The sequence below is a fragment of the Equus przewalskii genome, chromosome 6 (assembly GCF_037783145.1).
Source record: "Equus przewalskii isolate Varuska chromosome 6, EquPr2, whole genome shotgun sequence".
Classification (NCBI taxonomy): Eukaryota; Metazoa; Chordata; class Mammalia; order Perissodactyla; family Equidae; genus Equus; species Equus przewalskii.
In genome coordinates, this window is record NC_091836.1 from 93,192,972 (window position 1) to 93,210,982 (window position 18,011).

Below are 18,011 nucleotides of genomic sequence, written 5' to 3' on the forward strand. Positions count from 1 at the left end.
AATAATTCTTGTTGGCTTCTCTATGCACTATCAGCTTGTCATCTAGCTCATTTCTACAGCTACCAATTTTTCAGATTCTCGAATGGCCAGGCCATCTATTGTAAACACTATTAGAGACAAAGCAGTAGAAATGCCTGGCACAAAGTATGTGCTATGTAAATGTTAGTTATTATTATTTTGCTGTATTTTACTACTTGTCTTTGTGGGTTATCTTTTGGAGTACTTTACTGTCATTTCCTTCCTGGTGGTGATAGGATTAGAAATAAGCAAACATGAGTCACTTTAATCTGAAGTCATAACTTTGTATTCTTTGTTCCCTCTAATTCACGCCGAATCCTGGCACTTGATTCAGGGTCATTTCCTTTTTTCAATGTAGTTCTTCTCTAAAGGCAACATGAGATTATTGTGAAAACTAAAGCCTAACATATTAGTAGTCAGAATTTAATAATTTGAACTGATTTACAATAGGGTGACCCATTATTTAATTTGCTGTCAACTCCTAAAACCTTCCATCCACTCCCTTAACTTGAACTTAATCATCAGAAACTTATTAGCATGTGATTATGGAAGATCCATAGGACACTACACCAGAGTAACAGTGTTTTTGTTGTTGTTGTTTTCCCCACTGTAGACCTTGCTGTTCCCTCTTCCTAGAGTGTTCTCTCAGAGCTTGCATAGTTGACTTCCTCTCATCATTCAAGCTTCAGTTCAGTATCACTACCTTCAATAGACTTTTTCCTGCTCTGCCCACTCTTTCTAAAGATCACTCACATTGCTTTACATCTCATCCTATCCCATCCCGGTATTATGTTTTGTTTTCTTTATACCATATGGAATTATTTGTGTAGCGTTGACTTCATGCTGTCTCATCCCACTCAAAAGTTCCAAGGAACCATGTCTGGCTTGTTCACTTGCATGTAGAACAGCACCTGACACAGAGTAGGGACATACTAAATGTTTGTTGACTGAAGGAATGATTTTATTGGCTGCCATATATAGCTGATAAAGCCTCATTTCTATAGCATATCCACCCCAACCCTCCATTCTGTGTGTCTGATGTAGAATATTGCCAGCAATGTCCAGAGAATGACTTGTCCAAAGCTTTCCTCATGAGGGACCTGGGGGCAGGGCCATTTCCTACGGAGTGTGATTCTCAGCTATGATTTATAACTTAATAGTGATTCTCCAGTAGAATGGAGAATGGGTATTTTATCTTTAGAAGTAATGTAAAATGGATTTGTGTATAAACCTTTTTTCCTAATTTCTTGGAAAAATACCCTTAATGGCAAGAAAAATCATGATTATATTCTTTGTTTCTCAAACTGTATTTTGAGGATAGGATCATGATGCAATTTTCATTGATAAATTTATTCACTCTATTTTTATAGTCTTTCTATATTCTGGCCAATATGGGTAATAATTTAGCATATATACACACCTATATATGTACACATGCATACATATTCAATTTATGTAGTATATATTGAATTTGTGCAGAGGGCTTTCTGGGCTTAGCAGTTTCATCAGAAGTGAGATAGGTTGCTCAAACAAGGGTAAAATCATAAAACATGTCAGTTTGTACTTCCAAAGTTAGAAGTTCCAAGACAGTAATTTTGGCTCTACTGATACTATTGTAATAATAATAGTAATATCCATACAATGAATATGCAACCTTATAGTTTTTAAAGTAATAGTCTCTGCATAGCTGGTGGCCAACACGACACCCTCACTCTCCAGTTTGCTGGGATTTCCAGAGATTAGAATGTAATTGGCAAGAACATCCTCTAACACATTACACTTTGCTCCTCCACTCTTCTTCCTTCCTCCTCCCTCATCCACCCTCTCTAATAATGTCTCAGATAAAAAGAAGTATGAACTCCTTCTTTAAGAAAATTTAATAAAAATGAATGTTATTTTTTAAACCTGGGTACCTATGAAGATACAGTTATAGAAGCAGGCTTGTTGTCCCTAATTGCTCGTCTACTGTAGGGTTAGTCATGATGTCTCAGAAATTACATGAATATTCTCTCAAAGCCCATTTCTATCTGGTAGTGAGATTACAACAGTTACGAACTTAGCCTCATAAACCCAAGTTTCTGCCTCCTTGACGATGCTCCAAGGTTATGCAAAAATTGCACTGCTTATATAGTTAGAAGTATATGTTACCTGTGCTGGAAGATTGCCCTCCTTAGTTGTGAAAACAGTGGAATTATTTGAAGAGAATCCAAAGAATTTCAGGCCCTGAAGGCCTACCTATTTTTGAGTCATAATAGCTTTCCTGCATTGGGGAATCCTTATAGGAAAATTGTATTTATCCTAATCTGTGATGTCCTGGACTTTGAGTGAACATAGGCCGAACTTGAGATATTTGTAAATGTCATTATCACTGTGATCTTCAGTACTCAATAAAAAAGAAATATTTACTCACAGATTGTAGCAACTTTGATGAAGTTCACTCTATAATCTACATTTTCCAAAGTATGGTCCTGGGAATTCCATTAAATTTTCAAAGAAAAAAAGGAGTTCCATGATCAAATGAGGTAGGAATTTGTCTCTTAATAATATTTTACTATCCCCTAATCACTCCAAGATGGATATTAATAATAAAAATTAGCACATTGAAGACACAAATAAGTTAGTTTTACCAAACTCTGGCCAAAGATGTTTTAAACCAATATATACTAACATACTCTAAAAGAAATCCGCAAGGCATGCTTTGAGTAACTTTAACTAAAGAGTGGGTCATTAAAACTACATATTCTATCATGTTTAACTGTGAGTTTAGTTGTGAGAATCTTGACTTATTTCCACTTTTGATGATACAGTGTCTTGTGAACATTCCACAATCATGTATTAGAGTGCTCCTCATAATTAAACTCAAGTTAGGATAGTGGATTGGCTGTTTTAGGAAGTGACAGCAATTTATAAAGGGTTACCCCATCCTAAATGGGTTTAGACTATTAAATTCTGACATCTGACATGTGTAACAGGATGTTTTCACCAATTCATCACTTCGTCCCTCAGCTGTACTCCCAATATATGCCAAATCTTTCCAGTTCTCCCCGTTAATCTTACTTCAGCACTAGGTTGAGCCACAACCATTTCTCACCTAGATTAATGCAGTAGCTCCTAGGTGCTCTTTCTGCTTATATTCTTACTGGCTATACTCCATCTTTCCTAAATTTAGTAGCATTTAGAGACCCTAGTTCTCTGAACTTCTCTCTTTGATATGGCATTTTAGTTCTTCTCTGAACATCTACCCTGGCAATTCCACTTTGCTTCATCTTGTTTAGCTATGTTCTTCTCTCTCTGGTCTCTTCACCCTTGTATGCTTAGTCTTGAATGTATATCTTTTCTCAAGTTGTTTAATGCATTTAATGAATCCTTTTTTACTTGCTTAAATCCTATTTACCCTTCAAAACTTTTCTTACATGGTACTGATATTTTTAACTTAAAATTATGCAACATTTGATACATGGGTTTTATATGAAAAGAACATTGAAGATATGGCACATAATAAGGGAATAAACAAATTGATTGACAGAAAGAAAATAGATTTAAAAAATTAAATACAATGAGGATATCGGGAGCCAAATTTCTCACTGTTGAAGAAAGTGTTTACAAACATAGAAAAGAAGAAAGCTAGAAATATCTCTGAGGTCCTTTGGCAGGTAAATTAGCTTCATATTGTTGCTGTAACAAATTATCACAAATTTAGTGGCTTAAAACAACACAAATTTATACTCTTAGATTTTGGGGAGTTTAAAGTTCAAAATCAGACTCACTGGGGTAGATTTAAGCTATCAGTAGGACTGATTCCTTTTGAAGGCTCTAGGGAAAAGCCCATTTTCCTGTCTTTTCCACCTTCTAAAGACTGCCTGGATTCCTTGGCTAGTGGTCCCTTCCTCCTTCAAAGCCAACAGGGTAGCTTCTTCAACTCTCTTTTTAACTCTCTGACTTCTGCTTCCAATATCACATCTCTTCATCTGGCTTTGAGTCTTCCCCTTCCCTTTTATAAGGTTTCTAATGATCTTAGAATGATTGCATTGAGCCCACCTGGATAACCCAGGTTACTCCTTCCATCTCAACATCCTTGACTTAATCACAAATTTCAGGGATTAGGGTGCAGACAACTTTGGAGAGAAGGGGTATTATTCTGCATACCATAGAGGAGAATTGGAAAGATCAATATGAACATGTCAGCTTCTTATTTATATATATACAAAATCGTGTTCTTCCCTCTCTGGGCTCCAAAATTACCCTCCCCCTTGTATGCTTAGTCCATATATATATACTTTTTCTCAAGTTTAATTCATTTAAAGTATCCCTTTTTTTTTAACCTGCCTAAATTCTATTTATATTCAAAATTTTTCCTACATGGTATTGATATTTTTAACTTAAAATTGTGTAACATTTGATGCATGGAAATTAATGAAGAGAATATTTAATATATATATCTATGCTTACAGATGTGTGTTGAGGTATATATATATATATTCATGTGTACATATATATGTATGTTTGTATGTATGTGTGTATACTTTCTTCACTTTTTCTGCTGAGAGAACCTAAAAGCAAGGGCACTCAGCGGCAATAAACACAAGTGCCCAGATTTTGGTTTTGAATACCATCCTCCAGTAAAAGGATCCAGAGCTCCTTTAGAAATAATTAGATGGGGGCAGAGAAAATACATGGTAAGCCTGCACCGACCTTTTGTGCTAGAAAGTAAGAGTGTACTCAAAGAATGTGGGGACATATGAAAAAGACACAGGCCAAATCTGGGGTAATTTTAGCAATAAAATAAATAATGATAATAATACGTACAACCCATTGAATAAGATGGGAATCTAGGACTCCATATTTATATAAATAAGTATGAATAACTATGTACATAAATTGGGGGCAAAGGAAGGCCCTTCCTTACATTACAATGCAAACATGAATGGAGAAGGGATGGTGGAGATGGATGGTCACCTTTTAGTAACCATCATAGTGCTGGTTAATGCAGGTGGAATTTTCAATAGAGGCTAAGGCTGGTGGGAGGAAGTTTGATAAGGAATATAATTTCCATAATTTGACATTATCTTCCCACAAAATACTAATCAATTACAGAGGAAAGATGCTGATTTGATTGTGAAGAAACCTGGCAGACACCGACATGACCAGGTGACCTACATTAGCATCAGAGTGGTGCAGTGGGTTGACGTCCTGGGCCTACTGCTTCAATGCACTGAGAATACATTTTTGTGGTATTCCTGCCAGGAACTTTTTATAAGGAAACATCAGACAGATTCAGGGTGAGGGTCAGCCTATGGAATATAAGGGCTATAATGTTTAAAATTATCAAAGACTTGAGAAATATTCCAGATTGAAGGGTACCATAAGACAAGACAACTTAATATGTATTCCTGGATAGTATCCTAGCCCACAAAGGAAAAAGAGACATTGTTGAGGTAATTAGTAAAATTTTAATCAGATCTGTGGATTGTAGAGGAGTATTGCATCAATGTTGATTTCCTAACTTGGAATCTTGAATATGTTCACGTGGAACTGTGTCTGATTTGTTTTGGAGAGGAGGAGACACGCTCAGGTATTTAGGGGTAATGAGATAGCATGACAGTAGCTCTCAAAAGGTCTTGAAAATTTCTCATCATAATTAGTGTGAGGGGCAGAGAGGGAGAGAGAGGCAGAACGAAAGTGGAAAATGATGGATTGGTCTTAAGTGGTAGCGATGAAGGTGACCAAAGTTGAATCTGAGACTTCATAATTCTTTTTTTCATGTCTCTTATCTTTTTTCTTGTTATTTTCTTTTTCTCTCTGTCCTGCATTCTGTGTAATTTGTTTAAATCCAGTACCCCAGTTCTCTCTTTTACTGTATCTAATCTACTATATAACTTCACTGTTTTATATTTTAATAATTATATTTTCTATTTCTAAAGTTTCTGATTGGATTTTTCAAATCCAAAGTTTTATGATTACTCCTTGCTTGTTCATCTTTTTGATTCTATATTTTATTTTTTTAAACATTTTGTCCTTAGTTACTTCATGTTCTGTGTGCTATTATACCAGTATGTGAAATCCTTAAGGATCTAAACCTGTGTTTTTATTTGTCCTGATTTTCATTAGCAGAGCTTCATTTCCTTGTTTCTTTATGTGATCTCTGTTGTGTCTTATTTTTGCCACATGTGGATTGGTGGGAGTGCTGAGGGCTTAAACCAGGGATGCTTTTTTTCTAGAGAAGATTTGCAATTTCTTTTGCTGGGAACTAGGGGGCAATGTGCCTGGGACCACTTTTCCCTGCTTTCACTGCCCGAGCTTAATGTGGAAATTGCAGTTTCAGCTCCTCACTGTGGAGTGGCCAGAGGTCCAGTCTGCTGGGTAACATAGGCTTTCATGTGCTTACCACTGACTATCTCTGTTCTGGTTCCAGATCATGGTTATTTCTTTGATTAGCTTTTGTTTGATTTGATTTGGTTTTTATGCTACTTTTTTGACCCTTAGAAAGTTTCATTACTTCCTATGAACCAAGAAATACATTAAAATACGTTTTAACCAGAATTAAGTAGTAATTTAGCAGAAGAACCCTTTGAAATGTCTTTCATTTTGCAAAACCAGGAATATTTTATATATCATATTTTATTATTCTTCCTAAAGTGACTGTAAGTCTCTTATGGATAACACTGATGTTGTATATGCTTATTTTCTTGGCTTTAGCACAGAGTTCCACATAAAATAGTTGACTGTAAAGACAACGGAAAATTAATTAATGAAGGTCTATTTGAAATCTCTTGACAGTAGCTTTTATCATGTCTAATAATAGCTAAAATTTTAAGCATTTAAATATAGCAAACAATGTTTTAAGTACATTGCATGTCATATCTCATTGAAGCCTTCATAATATATGTATGCCTAAGTACTAATTGTTTTCTCAATTTACGGATTAGGAAGCAGACTGAGAAAGTGAAATGATTTGTTTAAAATCAAAACTTACAAGTAGTCCCGTTATGACCCGTTTTGATGTCCCCTGGTCACAGAGCCATTTGAAGACACTGCTGATTACCCCCCATTAAGAGAACGTCAGCATCTACACAAAAGAGGATATTTAAGCACATATACAAAATAAGTATTAACCGTGTACACACACACACACACAGTACACACACACCTTTCTATATAGCTTTCTTTCTTGGATTTTTCTAGTAGGATTCTGCCATGTAAACCTTACCCAAATAGAGTAATGTTGGACTTTCTGTACCCTGTTAGCACTTGAAAGTAATGTTGGGAACATTTTATACTTGAGAAAAGCTGAAACTCAGGGCAAACCTAGAGGACTTTTTGTCTTTAGAACACAAAGTTCAGTGCTTAGAGGTAAGGCCCACAGAGTCTCTTCCTAGGCGATGAATTCTTAGAACAACTTTTTGTGATATGTTAAATTAATTTATAAACTTGCGTATTTTGATTTCTTTTTATTTCCATAGCAACAAGGTAAGGCCAATGTCAGAGAGATATCAGCAACTACTCCAAACATGATTTTTTTCCCTCTTTATTAGGAAAAAAATAAAGAATTAAAATGGTACAGCAAGGAATAGGAACATGTGCTGAGACTACCTGGGTTCAAATCCCAGCTGAACCACTTACTCTGTGGTCTTGGGCTAACGTAACCTCTCAGTGCCTCAGTTTACTCATGAATATAATGTGAATATTAAAAGCACCTGTGTGATAAGGATTCAGTCACTAACTGAGTGAACGAATAAGTGAATGAATAACTCCAGAGTCTGACACATAATTAGCACTGTATATGTTTTTTTAATTATGTTTCTCCAACCTTAGCCAAGCTGACCTGCTTATTTTCAGATGAGCACTCCTTGAAAATTGATAGCTATAGATACTATTCTTTAAAGACCTTATCATCTTTAACATTTGAAGAGAATTTTGTGAGTCTTAGGAAAAGTCTTGCTTTATAATCATGAATATGTATAAAGTACCACATGTTTGCTAATTTTGTCTGAAAGTTGAATATCTCATGTTACATTTTATAGTGCTTTATCTTTTCATTATGCATACTGAAAGGTATTATTTTCTTCTTGAATAAAAGCTCTGAGGAATATTGAAATTCTAATTTTGTATGTACTCTGCAAAATTCTAGAATTTAAAAGAAGTTTATAATAAACGTGATGTATTTTTGAAATATTATAATTAAAAGACACCGTACACCTCTGCAGCCTAACTCAAGAAGTATGTACTGAGCTGTCTTGGGAAGTTCAGTATGTGTGTAAGGGCCTGAATTGGAAGGTAACACTTGAGAGCAGATATGCAAAGGAAAAAAGAGAAGGCAATCAATAATCGATAAACCACTGACTGTTTCCCGCCGTAAGATGGTTTTGGCTTTTATTAAGTGTCTCAAGCTGTTAGCATCTGTAGCATGTAATTTTGTGGTTGGCAGAGAATGGTGTGCCAAGCTCTCGGAATATCACCAGGAGTGTATTTCACACTCCTGTTAATGGAACTTTACACTCAAATTAGACCTCCAGTATTTCTTTCGTATTTGGTGGTTGTTAATGTCTCGGTAATTCAAAACAGGACTTTTTTGTAGTTGCGTACAGTGTGACTTATAGGTGGAAGGGAATAGACCCAGAGAGGTGAGAGACACATGTAGGGAGGTTATTCCAATAAGGTGATAGAAGTGCTGACGGGAAGAGAAAGAGACCCCAAGCCCTACTGCGAAACCACCTCCATACTGAGTTATGTAAGAATTGGCATTATGTTGTGTGTGTGTGTGTGAGAGTGAGAGAGAGAGAAACTGAATTAACTGAAAACAGTATGTGACTTGTAATCACTCTTTAAACTTTGAAATGATTTAATTATTTTCAATTAAGCCCTATTACTCAGTAGCCGAATAACCTTGGATAATGACTCTCCTTCATCCTTAAAATTGGAATAGTGACACTCAGCCAAGTGGATTATTGTGCAATTTAAAAGCATGTGAAAATGCTTTGTATAGTCTAAAACTACATAGGTAAAATAAAGGAATCCAGTATCCCTATCTGTCTCTTGTAAAGCATAAACATTTGCCTCAGAACTACACTGAGAGTACCTGAAACTTATTTTCTTTATTACTTTCTCCTTTCAGTTATCTCCTTAGAATTAATTTCTAGGACTAAAATCATTCATAAGGAGAAACATCATTATACTCTTTCTGTATTGTTTTCCACAGTGATTGGACTAGTTTTCCAGGTTACAAGTAGAATGGAATTTTACCAGTTTCTCAGCTACCTCATCAGACCTGAGTTTAATGTTTATAAATGTTTCTCTGATTTTGTGATCATTAAGATCTCCAATGTTAATTTATATGCTTTTAATTCAACAATTTTTACAATTATTTTTAAACTATATGTATTTTCTCTTTTTTGAAATATTTGTCCAATTACTTTTCAATTTATTATTAATAAATATTGTTGAATAAAACAATTAATGTTATTTACATTAGCCTTATTAGTAACAATTTATTATATTTGATAATTAACATTTTATTAATTAATAATGAAGGACTTACATTGATAAAATAATTACTTAAAAATAAATAATTAAAATATTGAAATTTTGCCAGTCACATTTGATACTGTTTTCCTAGTCTATTTTCTTTTTAACTTATTTTATTACCTGTATAAATATTTATTTTTATAGTTATTTTTCGTACATGTATGTATTTTTCCTTCGTGATTTTTGTTTTCTGTTTCAAAGTTGAATATAGTATTTCTTCACAGAACTGGTATATATCCTCTTTTCCTTTTACCTCTGTTATTTTTTTCTGTAGGTTGTGTTTTATCAATATTTACCTTTTTTAAAATCATCTGGAGTTTATTTTGAAATGTGGTGGAAAAAGTATGGTTCTGACTTAATTGACCTCTCACCATTCTAACCCTCTGTAACTCGCTCTTTCCTCCTTCTCTTTCTCCTAATCTGACTCCCTGCGTCCTTCCTTCTTTCCCTCCTTCTCCCTATCCTTTCTTCTGTCTTGTCTCCTCTTCCTCCTCTTGCTCCATAAATATAAGCCATTATCTTGAATCATTTCTCAACTCTTCTCCCTATATTATATTCCTGAAGGGCTTATCTCCTCACATTTCAGTGTTCACCTCTTTTCAATTTATTTTTTTTAAATAATAAGTGGAATTACGAGTACAAGGCATGGTGCTAAATGTTTCAGTGTAATCTAACAACTCAATACGTGTTCGTGTCTGTGCTTTCACGCGTGAAACAACTGTGACTCCAGAATCTAAATTATCCAACACCACAAGGCTAGCAGATGTTGAAGCCTAGGTTCCCAGCCCTTGTTTAACTCTAAGACCTTATCTTAACTTTGATGCTGTATTGCCTCAGCCACCTAGTCTCCCCATTAGCCATCAAACACTGGTCATTCTCTCTGTCCCTCTCTCTCTCTTCCTCCCTCTCTCTCTTTCTCTTTCTCTCTGCAGTATCTTTTAAATCCATCCTTTCCCTCTCATTCCTACTGCTCAGGCCATGTCTAAGTCTCTTTCCATATCATTCCTTACTTCACAAATCCCACTAACGTTCACTCTATATTTGACCAATTCATAGACCAATCTCTATCCACCACCATCCTTCATGTATATAGAATAGAGAATATTCTAATATTCTTGGTATGATATTTGACTGTTATTGATAACCAGATTTTCCAGTGGCTCATCATTCATTTCCTTTAGTAATATATTGTGGACTAGAAGATTTTTGATTTTGTTAAAACTAACCTCTACTCTTAGTTCCTACTGCAAATTGTACCCATCCATACCAATCACTCACTACTAATATGTAATTAGCTTGATGAATCCTGTATTTCTGAGAATGCACTTTTATTCTTTTTTCTTTCCTACCTCCTTCCTTCATTCCTTCTTTCTTTCTTTCTTTATTTTTGGTCTTACTAAGGATCATTGTTTCAGGTCTTCTATTGGGGGTCCTAATCTGACTTTGCAAGTGGTGGCATGAGAAGTGGACAATAGGAAGCTCTAGTTTGTTGGCTCCCTATTCAATCAAAGTCTAGATGGTTTTGTAGTTAATTGAGGTCAAAGTTTAGCCATTCCTGGTAGTCTATTTTTGCCATGAGTCTCCTCTTCTAATTTTTCTTTCAATCCAGGGAAGCTTCTAAATGGAAAGATGGATACATATACCCAGGCAGACATGTTTTTTCCTGCCTCTCAATTATTTATCTACTTTTGTGATAATTAGCCTATTGCCTTGGCATGGACTTTGTAAGAATCAGGGCTTTTTAGTTAGGAAAATTAGAATACTTAAAACATGATCAAGCCAATGGAAGTGCTAAGAAAAAGTGATATTGAGCTGGGCTCTGACCAGGTCTTCATTATAAGCATTACAAACTAGTGAGGCCTGAGGGAGTCCTAAGGCTTCATCACTTGCAGCTTCTGTCTCCTCTCCATGTGATAGGTTTTACATTTTCTCACCTGTTACTGCACACAATGTGATGTGCTGCGAGAAAAACATTCATGATGTGTAAGATATTGTGAAACTGAAAAGAAAAAAAAAATGTAGTTTGTAATATAACTGAGTTTATTGCAAAGAATTGGAAGTTTCTCTTCGATGGTTTTCATCAAAGAGGTGAAACTAGACATTGGAGGCAACACAGTGAAAAGGTAGGTTTCAAGAGAGATTCGTTGGCCACTTAGAGGTACAGGACCATCTACATTTATTGTGGGACTGACAAAAATTCAGAGTCAAGCTTCCATCCCACGGTTCTAAATCAAAATTTTTGGAAGTAGGTACCAGGAATATTCTTTTAAATTGTCTTTCTCCCCTTTCCCAACTCACATGCACACTATACACAGACTCATAGGCAATTGTTACACATACCACAGTTTAAGAACGAATGACAGAGGCGAAAAAGTAGAGGCTGAAGGAATGAATTTTGGAAATACTTACATTTATAGGAGAGGAACATGAAGAGGAGACAGGGAAAATACAAAATCAAACAAAAACAAAATTAAGATACATAAACAGTAGTCAGAAAAATTAGTGTAATTTAATCCAGAGGAGAAAAATTTGACCTAGAGAAAGCACATACTGCGTTGCTGTATTATGCTATTTAGTCAGTGTTCTTCAGAGAAAAGAAACAATAGGAGATCTATATACATCTCCTATTGTTTAATATTAAGATCCTTTATTCACTTCTCATGTTTGATTTCTTTGTGTTTTCTTCAGTTCTACATTACAGTTGTGTCTACTAGGAGCTGGATAATCATTCCCTTAAATGAAATTTGAAATTGCTAGGCATATCAATTAGGATATGCTGGTTATTTGTGACAGTTGACTGCTTCTAGTCCATCTTGTTATATTAAAAAGTCACTCAAGGGCTGGCCCGGTGTGAACTGGTTAAGTTCTCATGCTCCACTTAGTGGTCTAGGGTTCGTGGGTTCCAATCCTGGGCACGTACCTACAAACCGCTCATCAAGCCATGCTGTGGCAGTGTCCCACATACAAAGTAGAGGAAGATTGGCACAGATGTTAGCTCAGGGTGATCTTCCTCACACATACACACAAAAAGTCACTCACCTAAAGTACCCACTACCTTTCTTTTGTAAAGAGGTAATCTACCTGGCTTTCCTCACAGTTGCCACCCATGCAGTGCAAAGGTATTGGTATATTTTGGCTCTTGCAATTATGGAGGCTGAGAAGTCCCATGATATGCCATCTACAGACTGGAGACCCAGGAAGGTGATGTAGTTCTAAGGGCTAAGAGTGAGAGAGGAGAGCTGATGGTGTACATTCCAGTACTAGTCTGATAGCCTAAGAACCAAGAGTACAGAATGTAGGAGAAGATTGATATTTTCCCTAAGCAGTCAGGCAGAGAGCCAACAAGTCCCCCCTTCCTCCATCTTTTTGTTCTATTCCCACATTTGGGAGGGCCATATGCTTTTCTTAATCTACTGCTTCAAATGCTAATTTCTTTTGGAAACACCCTCACAGACACACCCATATAATATTTAATCAGCTATCTCAGCAACCTGTGATCCAGTCAAGTTGACACATAAAATTAACTATCACAATTGCTAAAAGAATTTACCAAAAAAAGACGTTGAAAAGAAGATAATATATTTAAAAATTAGGAAATCATTGGAGATGTCTAGGAGGAGACTCTGCTCTTATTTGGGATAGAAGTCAGGATAGAGCTATGGAGAATAGATGTGAGTGGCCAGATGTCTGGAAATTGAGGACTGGAGCAAGAAGTTTAAAAATTTGAAGTGGAGAAATAATAATAGACAGAGATTCTAGCTCTGCTGTTAATATGCAGAAAGGTCCTTGGCAAGGTTTGGACTAAAGGATTTCGAATGTACCTTATAATTTTAAAAACCTATGGGTAATGGAACAACTAGGTCTATGTGTCCTTTTAAGATTTTCGAGACATCTTTGTTCCTACCTCTCTCTGGTGCTGATCACAGTCTGCCCCTATGGCTCAGTGAATGCAGGTTGCGTCATTTCTTTGGTGCTTCCTTCTCAAAAGACACGTAAACTCAACAGCACTGCAGCATGCCCCTTTTTCCACAAGGAAGAGAAAGAAAGAGGGAAAGAAAAGAAAGAAATCAATATTTGCAGGCAGAGGAGAAAGGGCCAAGAAGTCAATGTAAAATGTTCATCTGGCATAATGCAATGAGCAGCTGCGTGCTGCACCCCACAATGAAGGAGAACCCCTGACCTTATCGTTATTCCATCCTTTTAATGGTTCTAATGGATACATATTTGTTGAAATGTAATTTCTGTACAGTCATGCATCATGTGTCACTCAACAACAGGGACATGTTATGAGAAATGCATCGTTAAACAATCTTGTCATTGTGTGAACGTGATATAGTGTACTTACATGAAACCTAGATGGTATAGCCTACTACACACCTAGGCTATAGGATATTGATCTCAAGGGACTGTCTTTGTATATGCAGTCTGTCATTGACTGAAATGTTATGCAGCACACAACTGTAGTCATACTAATGGTTGACATTTTTGCTTTAATGATCAGAAGGTATTTAATATTAAAAGAACAAATATAAGACTAAAGTTTGTAAATATGCTAGCAAATATATCAATCTCAAGTTTTTTCTTTTGATATCACTCACTAATACAATTTAGGAATAGTTATTAGCATAGAAAGATCTTTTTAAAACCTCAAATGAATAAGTGGTTAATGTATATACTGCTAAATGTTTTTTTAATGCTTTGGTAGAAATGTAAGGGATTATTTTTACATTTAGACAAAACATTTTGACCTGGAAGTGTTAAAGTGAATTTACTTTCAGACTAATGTAACTATATCCATTTGATTTGTAAATGCATGTTAACATTTATTCAAGTGGCCTTTCTAAATCATGGAATGTTTTGACCAACTTGGTAAAGAAAGCTGATTTAACTTTTAGGATATCAAAAGTTAATTTTAATTGCCAAAATTTCACCATTTCATTGTAAAGGATCTTCCATGAGTCACTTGCTTTTGTTTATTTTCCCAAATCACTTGCATTGTCCATCAATACCTATGTAAAATTCCAACGATATTTTCTAACTTGTGATAAAATATTTTCTACAGTGATTGTTAGATCCACTCACACATAGCTTGAAAAAACTTAGCTGTGTTGCTTCTTTGGATCGTAACAGAGACTAGAATCTAGGCCTTCTGACTCACAATTGCTTTTTTTTCCCATCATGTAATACCTGTAAAGCTCATTCTCTAGACATTTCACTATATATTATGTATCCTTACATACTATTTCCTAAAAGCTCTCTTTCTTTGAAATCTTTCTAGCTGATTCAGAATTATAAATATTTTATATATTACAAGTAGGTTTAGAAAGTCAGAAAATCTGCAAAACTTTTATGGAGTTAGAATGCCATCAGTGATGACTTTGGCCAAATAACAAAACTAGTCAAAACTCTAAATCTCTCCTCAAAAAGAGTATTAATTAATGTTTTCAGTAATAGGAGCTGGATTGAAAAAAATTTAAATTGATTTCTATAGATTTTTACAATTTTCCACAGTTGTCAATCTTATAGATAGTAATCAATAAATAAACATACAACAAATATTATTTCTCCAGAAGCCCTTTTCCCAGTCTACCGAGGCTCCTGGAAGCAACATCATATTGTAGGAAAATTCCTGTGGATTTTCAGACTAGATCTGCAGACTTGGATAAACTCTACGTTTGAATTTAGTGTTCTGCCAGGGTGTATGTGTAGATATGTGTGTGATCCTCATTACAAACTTGTGTGGAAAAAATGTTGTTGCCGTCTCTTTGTGGATGAGAAACCTAAGGCTGTGGGCTCTGTTCATTCGTCCACAGTCCTGCAGTGGCAGCGCTGGGTGCATCTTTGGGCTGCTTATATGTGATGCCTTTAAAATCCTCGGAGAATTCTTTCCCCAGCCTCACATTCCCTTAGCCCTTGGCTGTGTCTGTCACTGCCCTTGTTTTACTCCATTGCCATTACTTGAAACTGTCCATTTCTTCCCTTAGACTGTGTATTCCTCAAGTGCAAGAACCAAGTCCTATGCCGTGAGTGTCCTGCTACACCTGATGTAGTATCCTCAACTGTGGAGCAGGTGTCAGCATGTGGTTATGAAGGGAATGTCTCGTCCTTTCATTATTCTTTGTGGTCTCTGGATGGTGTGGAGTCAAATTTATTTCCATAATAATATAAATAACATGATAATATACTATCTCTGTGTATTGTTTTTACTATGGACCATGCGCTTGACTAAGCACTTGAAATGGCTTATCGTATTTTTCTCTCACGATGACCCATACTATAGGCGCTATTTTAGTGTGTGTGTTTGTTTGGTTGGTTGGCTTTTCTCCCTCCTCTGGGGCTGGCAGAATCCTGCTGCAGAGCCTCAAGCTTCTTATTCTCCTCAGTTCCTAGGGCATTTAGGTGCAGCTATTGCCATTCTGATGTAGATGCTGGAACTTGTATTATGCTGCCTCAAGCTCATCACAAGAACTGAGGAAATTTCCAATAAGTGGACATTTCAGATTGTTCAACCCAATCAACTAAGCCAGAGAAAATATTGAAGACTAAAGACAGAGTGATGGGGCATCTGTCAGACAGACGTGAGTCTCAATCCTGAATATCAATATCTGCAACCTTAGAAAAGATATGTACTTACTCTGAGCCTCAATTTCCTCAGTGGTAAAAATTATAAGTATTTTTTTGAAGAGATGTCATGTATAAGATCTAGCATCACAGTATAGGCTTTAGAAGTTTGCATCTAGTATCATAAGATATTTTTTTAGCATGCTTCCTTTTTGTACAAAAATGTGTATGGAATTAAAAAGAAATCAAAACTCTGAAATAGCAGAGGATCCCAAGATTACTCTAAGAAAGTTATTTGTTTCATAAAAATGGAGCTGAAGTTCTCTGATAGAGAAAGAAAACCTCTTGGTAAGAATGCCACTTTATTGTGTATCTTTTGAGAAGATATGCAGGCACAGCTGTAAGATGTTAAGATGTTTTCCTTGTCCAATCCCTTATGGATTGTGACCCCTTCAGCCTGTCTCTTACATTCTCTAGTCCTTGGTTTGTTTCAGCTCTAAAATGGTGAAGAAAAGCTGTTCTCTTCCAATTTTTCTCAATAGTTAAAAGGATGGGTGAAAACAGCCCTTGAAAATAAAAGGTGCTGTACAACAGAATTCTATTACATAAGAAGTGTGTGATTAAAATCTGCAGAGCTCAACAGATATTTAGGAAAAGAGCACTCTGAAAATATGCTGGCACAATGCCAAATGGCCCCTCCGATTTACAATCCATTAGGAGAGAATGTACCCAGAACACACTCCATTTAAGGTGCTGGGCACACTAAATTTAGGGGAAGCCAAATGGCAAAAGTAATTTTTAAAGCAGTCTTGAGCAAATTTTTGCAGGAAATAAAGAACTCTTAGCCAGCATATAATCAAGAGGAATGAGTTCTGTGAATTTTCGAAAGACCCCCATGAGTATACTGTTACCTTAGGAGAAGAATGGAGGGAAAAGCTTGAAAGGAGTAAAAAGTTAGATTTCATGTGTAGAGGCAATGTTTTATGACTTAAAAAGCATGACCCAAAGCAAATTTAACCAAATATTAATGTTTGTCAAATTATGAAGTTTTGCCACATGGATGTTCACTGTATTATGCTCCGTTGCTTTTGTATATCTGAGATATTTGATAGTTTTAAATTGATTTTCAAACAGGATCATATGGTGTCCTGCAGCACGGATGATTATTTTATTATTAGGACTGACTAGAGTGAAAGTAACTCTGTCAGGCATGAATGACTGAAACATCAGCAATGTTTTCACTGTCTGATAGAGCGAGGGCTTCCTCAAGAGCCAGGCAGGAACGGCCCTGCAGTACTCCAGAGATGCTATTCATATAGACTATCACGGGACTTGTGACCCCTGGTGTTGGTCCACTCATCAGCCCTTGGGAGGAAGACTGAGAAAGAGGAACACAAATTACTGAAGTGCCATTTAAAATTGAAGTGAACGAAGCAGGCAGGACTGGTTTCATGAATGTGGTGGCTTTTGAACTCTGTCTAGAGAGATGACTAGAATTTGGGTAAGTGGTGGCATAAGGGAGGGAGGCAGGCCATTCCTGGAAGGTGGAATAGTGAGGGTGAAGTCATAGAGTTGAGAATACAGTGTATTTGTACATTCCTCCAGCTCAGAATTTGTCCAATACACTTTGTTACCTGGAAAAACTCAAATTCTGAGGAGATAAAATTGTGACCCGATTTACTTTTTGCTCTCCTCCAGAGTCCAATTTTACCTTTTTCCATCCATGAGTCTCTTCCTGTGTTTCAGTGAGCCCTTTTGCGCTAAAGTCTTAAGAACTGTAGGTTTTACTTCTCTCGGGAGCATTTTCCTTCCAGCACAGACCCGTGTAGAGGCATGGTGCTCTTAGGGAAGAGAGCACCCTCACCAGAGTGGCCTTTCTCAAATCAAGCTCCCCTCCTTTTGAGAGGCTT

General features: G+C 36.2%; 1 protein-coding gene and 1 long non-coding RNA gene across 7 annotated transcripts in view; one reads left to right on the forward strand and one right to left on the reverse strand.

Annotated features, from left to right (window-relative positions):
* The window catches only part of ANO3 (anoctamin 3), a 452,178-nt gene that overhangs the window by 197,516 nt on the left and 236,651 nt on the right, over window positions 1-18,011 (forward strand). Inside the window, exon 1 of one of the 6 annotated variants that reach the window (XM_070624554.1) lies at window positions 16,098-16,118. The exons of the other annotated variants lie outside the window; for them this stretch is intronic. The gene's annotated coding sequence lies outside the window, so the exon portion shown is untranslated. Of the gene's footprint in view, window positions 1-16,097; window positions 16,119-18,011 lie in introns of those variants that run through there. 6 annotated transcript variants of the gene reach the window in all.
* LOC139084021 (uncharacterized) overlaps window positions 1-18,011 on the reverse strand; it is a 135,410-nt gene that overhangs the window by 29,473 nt on the left and 87,926 nt on the right. The window contains exons 6-8 of the long non-coding RNA XR_011541304.1: window positions 13,445-13,560; window positions 6,992-7,084; window positions 2,429-2,486 (exon numbers count right to left, since the gene is read on the reverse strand). This is a non-coding gene — a long non-coding RNA (uncharacterized lncRNA). The remainder of the gene's footprint in view (window positions 1-2,428; window positions 2,487-6,991; window positions 7,085-13,444; window positions 13,561-18,011) is intronic.